Genomic DNA, 10,345 nt, shown 5'->3' with positions numbered 1-10,345 from the left:
GAAAGAAATTGTTCAATTTAGGAGACATTTTCAGAAAAAAATAATAACAAAAGATATAAAATTTGCTTGACAGAATTTGATAACCAATTCAACAATTTTGTATGTAATGACTCAAGCAATGAAATGAAAACTATTAGTTTTATTGGGAATGACTATTCAGCATCCAGAAGTATAGTTCATTTTGACTGACATGACATAAGCAAATGATAATGTGATAAAACGGTAGAGAATTGTATGAAAGCAACCAATACATGTCCAAGAGCATTTGCAATTTGTTCAGAGGAAGGAGAAACTATGATGTGCACAAATGACTAAATGTGAAGTAGAGCAGGGCGATATGACCAAAAATATTTATCACAATATACATTTGAAAATTTGCGATAACGATATAACTGACGATATAATTGACACTAGACAAAATACTTTACAACTCCACAACTTTGATGGTGTTTTTTGCACTAATAATGTATTTTCACTTAAACAAGCAGCTGTTTTTTATGTGCATTAAAGTTATATAAAAATGTAACAGTGCAAATTCCTCGCTGACAGTTTAACCAAAAGGCATTTCCAGTGGAAATTGGCCGACACATCCTCAGCATAACCATGTGTAATATCCACAAAACTTAAAAAGAGGTTATACACACACAATACGGTAATATTATGTTGAAGCACAGTACGTATTACTCCGCCGAGGCTCCTGCCTCACGATAGCCGTAATGTTCGACAATCCAGCAAGCGGTGCAGCTTCGTAGCTTAGCAAAGTTGTACTAAAACATTTGACAGATTTTCGAGCACCGTGTACCACATAAAATCGTTTCGAGGTCAGTAAACACAACCAGAATTCATACATAAGGCACACGGGATTATACGGGGCACTGTCGATTTTCAGAAAAATCAAAGGATTGATTTTAAGTGTGCCGTATTTTCCAAACAACACGGTAATAACGACGGCCCGCTAGCATGCGCTACCAAAAATAGTGCTTTGTTGTGTATCTGACTGACGAAAGCTAAACCAGTTCCACACCACTGAAGTTGCAGCATTTTTACAAACCAGTTCTGGTTCATTCGTTTCATTTAACGATCCACTTTCGCTCTTCTCATTCTGCGTCGCCGCCATGTGCGTATGTAAACATAGGCACTGCGCATGCACGTTTTACCCATATTCTATTGCGATATTTCATTTTCCTATCGTTGCCCAAAATTACACCGGTATTACCGTGAACGGTATGATATAGCCCAGCCCTAATGTGGAGGTTGCACTAAGGGTTTTGAGAATTTTCATTGTGATCTGAGAAAAGCACCAAAGCAACAGAGACAAACTGTAAAACAGTGAAGTAAACGTGACCCGACAGACAGAACCTGAGTGAATTAAATCCAGTGTTTAACCACTGAGAGCTAAAACTCAGCGGAGGTTTTAAAGCTGAGTGCTGCTGACCGGATATCAGCCGCTGATAAATTGCTCTGTGTTTTTCTATGTGTCTATCTCCTTCTTTTAAATCTCGTTTGTCAGTCACTCTGAGGAAAACACAAGCTCGAGCAGCTCTGCACTCGGGACATTTACTTATTTTGTGTACAATATTGCACCAATATTATGTTATATCGAGCAAGCAGTTGCTCATGCTTAACTGTGACCATCACCAGGTAACATGGGCGTGTTTCTTGAATTAGCAGCAGGTCTTAAACAGCTGACAGGTGAGGTGATGTATGCAGGTAAACTGAGGGTCCGGCGAGGTAGAGCTGTTTGGTGGTGTGTTGAGGAAAATGTCGGCTCGTTATTTATGTTACAGAAACAAAGAGATGCGAGAAAGGCAGAATTTTAATTAAAACAATTTCATTGCTCTCTGAAGATAATATTGATGCATGTATGCATTTGTAGGAACTGGAGAGGATGGAGACCTTTTTTCCTGAGGTCTTTAATCTTATTAAACCACATGATGACACACTAACAGCAAGAGATGACCATTCAGTGAAAATGAGAATCAGCGGATGCAACATCTGGAACACCGAAAGTGGAATATGTAAACAAATGTAACTGGTTAACGTAAAAAACAGTTAACCTGGAACACCGAGGCTGTGAGCTCGGTACACTCTGTCTGCGGACTGTTAGTGGAGCCAGCGACATCTCTGAAAACATCGGAGCACTTTTAATAATGTTTTAGCTCCGAATGTAGTGGCGTAATCTTCACGTCTGGTCAGCTTGTCAATATAGAACGTTTGCAAAAGTGTAGTTGGTGACAGAAAAAATGGGGTATTTTAAAACTTTATACAGTTTAGAGCGCCACCACCACTGCTTGTGATTTGAAATGCATTCTGGGATACCTGTTTGCCCCAAGTCCACAATACCACCATTTCATTGCAGTCGATTATCTAAGGTCGACCTGTGTTGACAAGTTGCATGGCAGCATTAAACCCGCCCCCTGAATTTGATGGGCGAGGCTGACAGATAAAATGAATTCCTGAAGACAGCCGCAGGTTCAGGAATGCCAAAATTAATTCAATTACTATATTGTTAAATAATAAATGCGTCAATAATTAAATAATAAATTAAATGCGTCAATAATTAAATAATAAATTAAATGCGTCAATAATTAAATAAAATTTGAAAATAAATAAATAATTTATTAAACAATTTTAATCAAATGAATGGGCATTTAATTAATTATTTAGATATTTATTTAATTTATTAATTCCAATTTTAATTAATTACTGAAACATTTAATTAATTATTTAATGGTTCATTTAATTAAGTCGTTTTGTCACTACTTGCCCTGCATATGGATGTAGCCTTTAATTTTTTCTCTGAAGAAAACTCTTTTTTATAAATGACATTTATACACTGGATTGTTGTATATGGAAGGGGAATTTATAGGGAATGACACTGTTGATCCAGTTACTCGAATTGTTTGTGACCCATATACTTATGTCAGTTAGTATCTATGTTTATATCGTACTTTTATGTGAGCACCTGTTGATACCCAGCTGTTGTTTTGAGCTTTAATAATTTGGATCTAAAAAAAAATGTGTAACTTTGACAGTGCTGTTTTCCATTTTGACAGGTTTGTGGCATGTGGTTGGTAGAAACTGGACAAAGATGCACCTGGTAATTATTTTATCTTATATGGGTCATTTTGAAGGTCCAAACTGTCCAAAGTTGTAGAATAGCCTAATTACGGAAACTTATACCTTACATTTGGTAGTGCAAATTGTTGTAAAGGAATAAAAATCTGAAGTAGTATTAACTGCTTCTCACTGTAAAGCTGTCATAACAGCCATTATTCCTGACCCTATGCGCTGACCTCAGTCAAAACCTGTCAAAATAAACTATAAAGATAATGGCTGAAGAGGTCATTGGAAGAAATCCCAGAAAGTTATGCAAGACAAGTGTTGATTATCATAGAGGAAGCAAAGTTTTTAAGAAAAGTTTGATTTGGACATAATTAAGGAAATAAATCTTTGGATAATTATATAACAAAGGAGGAGGAGCTGGTGATTCTTCAGAAGTGCCCCGGGAGTCTTCGTCTTTATTTATCTTTGTTGGCTTTTGGCCTGCATATGTTCAATAAATGCTTATGCTTATGTTCAATAAAACTGTCAGCAACAAATCTTACTCATCTACTGAATATTTTGTGTTTGGGTTTAAATTGTGTTCCAAAAGCCTGAATCAACATCTTTCCGCCTGTGGGGAATAGAAATATTTATTGCTATTATTTGCTGCTATTTTATAATCATCATTACCATTTCATGTGATGTTGCATTCAGATGCATTCAGATGTTCAAATATATTGGTATTATATTAGTCTTTATTACAGGTCCAAAGAAGAACCATTTTAAAGGGTTGAGTTGAATCTATAATTTAAAAGTTATTAATGCTTTTATGATCTCTGTGTAGAGGGCAGAGACAGGAAAATACTCTCTGTGCCAAAATGAGACAGGAAACGAAACGCGTCTGCAGAGCATGTTTTGCAGAAGTGAAACCGAAAGCAGAGCGAGTGCAAGCCAAAGAGCCAAAGAGTTAGTATGCATTTATCTTTGATTTAAGCTTTTAGTAGAGGCTTTTGATCAAAACATTAATTCAGTAGAGTACACCTATAGGGATCACTGATAGGGAAAGTTCAAGTTGCTTAAGTTAAGGTCAACTAAGGTTCAGAAAAGCAGATGCAGTACAGACAGACAAATAGTGAGAGGTCATGACACGTGCGCAGTACACAACATGCATGCACGCGCCCTTGCGTGTACGCACTCACACACACACCATAACAGATCTATTTTGGTAGGGCAGAAATGCAGAAGTGTGCCAAGTACTTAGAGGAAGTGCACCCGACAAGCGACAGCGAAGAGGGGAAGCACCGACCGAAGACAATGTTTTTAGAGCAATGTTAAAGGTCAGGGAACATTTTGTGGTTTGGATTGACGTAAGCTGTACTATTGTCTATTTTTGTAAAAGAGGGGGCTTTGTTATTGTACCCATATAAAACCTTGTCTCATGATTGTAAGTTCAGTTCAACACTGATTGGGTTGTTGAACTCACACATGTGTTCATTAAAATGCCGTCTAAATTGCACACGCCTGGATCTGTGGTTTTATGGATTCTTCTCTCAACATTGAACCCTTAACATTTGGGGGCTCGTTCCGGTGAAGAGAGGGAATTAATTTTGGTGTAGATGGAGAGATCCAGGGTCCGTGGTAATTGGACGGGCAGACGGTAATCAGTGGTGAAAGTGAGCAGGCATTCCCGGGGCATTTAAAGGTAAGACACTGCCTGTTGAAATATATTTCCAAAAGGTGTCACATTGGGCATGTCAAATTAAAAGTCTACTCACTGAAAATTACTGGTGAATGTCTGTTTTAATTTTGGTGAAGTTTTCATGAAGTTTACCGGTTGAAGTAATGATAAGGAAGTATAAGTGACAGTACTGAGTAATGAGAATAAAGGAATGAAAAGAGAATTAAAGCAGTTGGACTGCGAAGTGAACTTTAGAAGGATAGGAATTTGGTCATTTTGTGGGTTCAAGTCCCGTTGGTCATTTGGTCTACGTGTGATGGTCATTTTGTGGGTTAGAGTCCCCTATGTCCACAACGGAGATCTGCCTCAATCTTAATCCTGTTCCGGATGTAGATTGTTGTTTCAAATTATTCTAAATTTTTCTAGGACGACAGCGGCGCCTGTTAAGAAGCGCATTTTCTCCTTGGTAACGCTTTGCACCTGGGCAGGACGCTGACCCTTGGCCTACCCTGAAGAGTAGGGATAGTACCGTCGACAGCGGGAGAGAACTTGGGAACCTCTGAAATTGCTAGGAGTTAGAGTCTCCTATATTTTTGCGCTTATTGGGTATGCTGGCAAATTAAGTTAGGTTTAGAGATCTGGACAGGACAGTCTGGGACCGCCCTGGTGAATTGAGCACAAAAAGTCTGGGACTGATCGGTTGGAGCCGTTATGTTCTATTATCGAAATTACATAGGAGTTGAAAAGGCCTAAAAAATCTGTGCAGTTGTAATTAATAAGACGTCTGTAATATAGAATATGAGATCTATGAGTAAGATCAGTCTCTGTGTCAGTAATGCACAGCCGGATGTGCACGGATGGTGTGTAAATGCAAATGAGCAGCGGAGACGCAGAGAGGGGTGGTTTCAGTTCTCGAGAGGACTGAGCGTTTTGCTAAATGCCTGTATATAAGAGGTTGGTTTTGCTTATTATGAGAGTGTAAATACAGTGTGAATATATTAGTGTGGATGTATAGTAAATGACTGAATTTTGATAGATGTATAGTTCGTGAGCCATAAATGTTGGTGTGGTTTATTTTCAGTTATGTGTGTGGGGAGAAGCTGCGAGACGATGAGAGGTTTCAGTTTTCTTTTTCTTTTTTCTTTTGACTTGCTCTTTCTGATCATGGAAGGCATGTCCAAAATACTCGTATGAAAGCGTATTTTGTGTGATTTTAACCGTGTGAATGCTGTCAGTATTTGATTTGAGTGACGCTGCATGATTTGTCTGAGTGAGTGGAAAATGGAAGTTTGAGAGAGAGAAGGCAGTGTGGGTGAGACGAGTCATGGCGTCTGAAAGAGGTTAGAATATTTAAAAGTGTGTGTGAGAGGAAGGTGTGTGTGACTGATGATGTCAGGGGAGCACCCAGAGAAATAGACAGAGTTAAATTCTAAGAAGATGAAGCGAATGCATGTTTTAAGAAAAAGTAATAACGTAATAAAATTATATTAATTACAGGTTTTAGAAAAGAGACAGACTGAGAGAAATAAATACAGGAACTAACAATTACATTAATGAATTGAAAATGCACATACACAAACTGTTACATGTGAAATTATTGTTGGAAAGTTTAATAAAGAAAGCAGTTTACACTCCTTTAATTTCCAGAACCAGTGTGTCCCCTAGATCTGATAACACCCTTGCCCAGTTGGCTCCTGTAGTAGGTGGGCATGGAAGGCTGGACAGCCCATGACGGGTAAGATCCCACCTCGAAACCCTGGGACAACCTAAGGCAAGGCGCAGTCACGATTGCTCGAACCTAAGTCCCGGAGTGACCTTGGAGTCACTGGAGGAGACGGGATTTAACAGGTAAGGCCACTGGGCACAGACGAAGGGGAAATGTCATTAACAATGACCAGTGATGAGCCAAAGAGAGAAAACACACCCTGTCAAAAGGAGTTTGGAACACTGGAAAAGAAACATTTACAAGATCACAAAGATCATAAAGAAACATTTATAAAAACCACACATACAAACAGAAAATGCACTAACCTTACAGAGACAAGCTCATGAAGATTAATGAACAGATAATGATTTAAAACCTGGCTAAGAACACAAACATACGTAATTAAATCAGCCTGCTAATTTCATGAGGGTTAAAATGGTGTGAATGTTGAAGAAATACACTTAAAACACACTTGGATAAAATAGAGTTGTTGTGGAATAACTCAAACGAAGCTGTATGACAAGGGAGTGAGTTATGGAAAAAACAAAACAAAAGAGAAGTGATTACTTAGGAGTGCTCTTGCACTGATTGATCAGAGTAAGTGATTAGTATAGAAAGAAAATGAAAATAATTCAATAATGTGATAAGGTTTACACATGTATTCCTCTTGTTAAGTTGGCTGTTGAGCTGTGGGTTTATGCAAATTAGCTGGAGTGAGTGAGTGACAAAGACACTTCCTGTGTGCGTGTGTGTCGGAGGCTTTCAGTTCAAGAGAGATCGGGGCTGTTGAAGAGTATTGGGAGAAATATATAATGGTAAAGTATCAGGATATTTGATTACGGTGGTCAGGTCTGTTCAGAGGGGCAGATTTGGACAGGAAATTTATAATTTAAGGATGATATGTGGTTGAAATTGGTTTTTATCTTGTGCTGAATGAACACATGGTAAAGTGAGGAAGGGTGACATTGTGCAAACGGTCTTTGATCTTTGACGAGGTTTTCGTGTGTTGAACGGGTGAAATTTAAGATTGTTTCAGATTTTTGAGGGTGTTTGATTATTTCCAGAGAGGGTGTTTGATTAGACAGGGATATGTCTGAGAGGGGCCCCAAAAATTTTTGTAGTAGTGCACTCAGGAAAAAACCTGTCAGGTGATTTTGTTTTGTACTTTGATGAGCTAATAATCAGCTCTCTTTTTCATTTTGTTCTAAGCAGGCCTGGAAGACAGTGAACCGACGGCGCTGACAAAATTACCAAGTACGAAAATCAGGTGGGCTTTACAGAATTATAATTGATTACAATCAGAGACTGATTGGCGGCAAGTCTCTGTCTAAAAATGGATTGTATCGATTCAATCCAGTCAAAAGTATAGAGAACTATTTTCCTAAACAGGAAAACGAAATAAAACGAATGATTGAGCTCATTTTGCTGATGTGGAGCATCTGATGACGTCTTGCGGAGGGCTGCAGATCAGCAAAAATATCATGTGTGAATGCATGGGAGTGAATGCGAGTGATAGGACCAAGGGGAAATAAATGAAAGGACAAGTGGGAGACTTAAATCTGGGGATGCTGAATTTGGGACATTGATGTTTGTTTTGAGAAAATTATTTACTGGGGTTGGATTATGTTATTACACTATAGAATGCTAAATGCTAAAGGGGGAAACATTGTTTGATGAGATTCAAGTTACCATTAACTGAGGTAACTCAGGATTAATAACTGTTTTGTTTAAGGTTATTTTTGTCATGACACAGACTAGATCATAAAGGGAGAGTTGAGTATGAAATGTAAGGCACAGGTTTTGTTTTCAGGAAATTCCAAGGATCCAGACTTTCCATGGAGCAACGAGTTGAAGGAGATTTGACATGATGATTAAATTGATTTTGTTCTTTAAACACAGGTTTTCAGGGCTGGAGCAAAACACCGGAGAGGAGAATTGCTGAGCTGTTCTGAGAAATGAAATGACTAACCTTTTTTCCTTTTGATTTGTTAAGCTTGGGTGGAGCATGTTGAGTTTTTTGCCACATGAGATGTGTCAAAAAAGAGAGGGGTTTAAGATTTAATGTGTTTAATTTGAAAGGGGTTTTACTAGGATTTTATAATGATTGGGGTTGTTTGATAATCTAGATATAGTAAAACTGAGGACTTGTTAAAAGAAAGGAGTAAAATGAACTGAATTCTGTTTAGAAGATAAATTGCTGGGGTTAAAAAGAAGTTGTACATCAAACTTAGGGGGGAAACTGTGGGAATAAAGGATATGCTTTGGGGAAAATAGTGAACATTTTATGAGTAGAAAATGTGGGATTTCTTTTTGATTAGGTGCTTACACTTAGTGATTAAAGTGGTCGTTTTTTCTTTGATCCTTTTAGTAGAATAAGCCCTTATAATGATTTTATGATGATTTTGCTTGTGAGAGGTGACTTAGATGAGAGGTAGGCCCTTGCAGCAGTGACAGTTTGTGCACAGGATGTTGATGATCAGATAAGGAGCAGAGAGGAAGCACATGCAGAGACATGCTTCCTTTGATCCTCTTAAAGACAACGCTTTCAGAGGTTCACAAATGCTGAGTAATGTTGAATGAGATATGAAAATAAATGTCGAAAAACCAAATACGTAATTAGGTTCATGTTTTGAGTAACATTAGGTTGAGTAACATTAGGTTTGAATAAAGAAGACAATTGAGGGACATAAGGCAGGGAAGCCGTACTAGGGAGGAAGTGTTCTGTTTCCTTTGCAGGTGGCCAGATTTCCACTAGAGTGGGACCCAGAAGAGGAGCAGAGACCACTTAAGCATGAAGTGTTCTCAAGTGGGAGCGGGCATTTTATAACTAAGACCACCTAGATGACATGAGGTTGTCTGATTTGTTAAGTCACAGGATGCCAAGAGAGGGTCAGAGCTAAGAACAGTGATCCTAAATGTCCATGACGTCAGGGGTGGACAGGGAACAGTTGAATGGGCCAAGGAGTGACCCAACATAAATATATTGCGACCTCTGGTGGTCCAGAGGTCGAGAGTGGGAGTGTGGGGAATAGAAATATTTATTGCTATTATTTGCTGCTATTTTATAATCATCATTACCATTTCATGTGATGTTGCATTCAGATGCATTCAGATGTTCAAATATATTGGTATTATATTAGTCTTTATTACAGGTCCAAAGAAGAACCATTTTAAAGGGTTGAGTTGAATCTATAATTTAAAAGTTATTAATGCTTTTATGATCTCTGTGTAGAGGGCAGAGACAGGAAAATACTCTCTGTGCCAAAATGAGACAGGAAACGAAACGCGTCTGCAGAGCATGTTTTGCAGAAGTGAAACCGAAAGCAGAGCGAGTGCAAGCCAAAGAGCCAAAGAGTTAGTATGCATTTATCTTTGATTTAAGCTTTTAGTAGAGGCTTTTGATCAAAACATTAATTCAGTAGAGTACACCTATAGGGATCACTGATAGGGGAAAGTTCAAGTTGCTTAAGTTAAGGTCAACTAAGGTTCAGAAAAGCAGATGCAGTACAGACAGACAAATAGTGAGAGGTCATGACACGTACGCAGTACACAACATGCACGCGCCCTTGCACGTGTACGCACTCACACACACACCATAACAGATCTATTTTGGTAGGGCAGAAATGCAGAAGTGTGCCGAAGTACTTAGAGGAAGTGCACCCGACAAGCGACAGCGAAGAGGGGAAGCACCGACCCGAAGACAATGTTTTTTAGAGCAATGTTAAAGGTCAGGGAACATTTTGTGGTTTGGATTGACGTAAGCTGTACTATTGTCTATTTTTGTAAAAGAGGGGCTTGTTATTGTACCCATATAAAACCTTGTCTCATGATTGTAAGTTCAGTTCAACACTGATTGGGTTGTTGAACTCACACATGTGTTCATTAAAATGCCGTCTAAATTGCACACGCCTGGATCT

This window comes from Oreochromis aureus, linkage group 18, assembly GCF_013358895.1.
Source record: "Oreochromis aureus strain Israel breed Guangdong linkage group 18, ZZ_aureus, whole genome shotgun sequence".
NCBI lineage: Eukaryota > Metazoa > Chordata > Actinopteri > Cichliformes > Cichlidae > Oreochromis > Oreochromis aureus.
The sequence above is the reverse complement of the archived record's forward strand: the minus strand, read 5'-3'. Positions refer to the sequence as shown.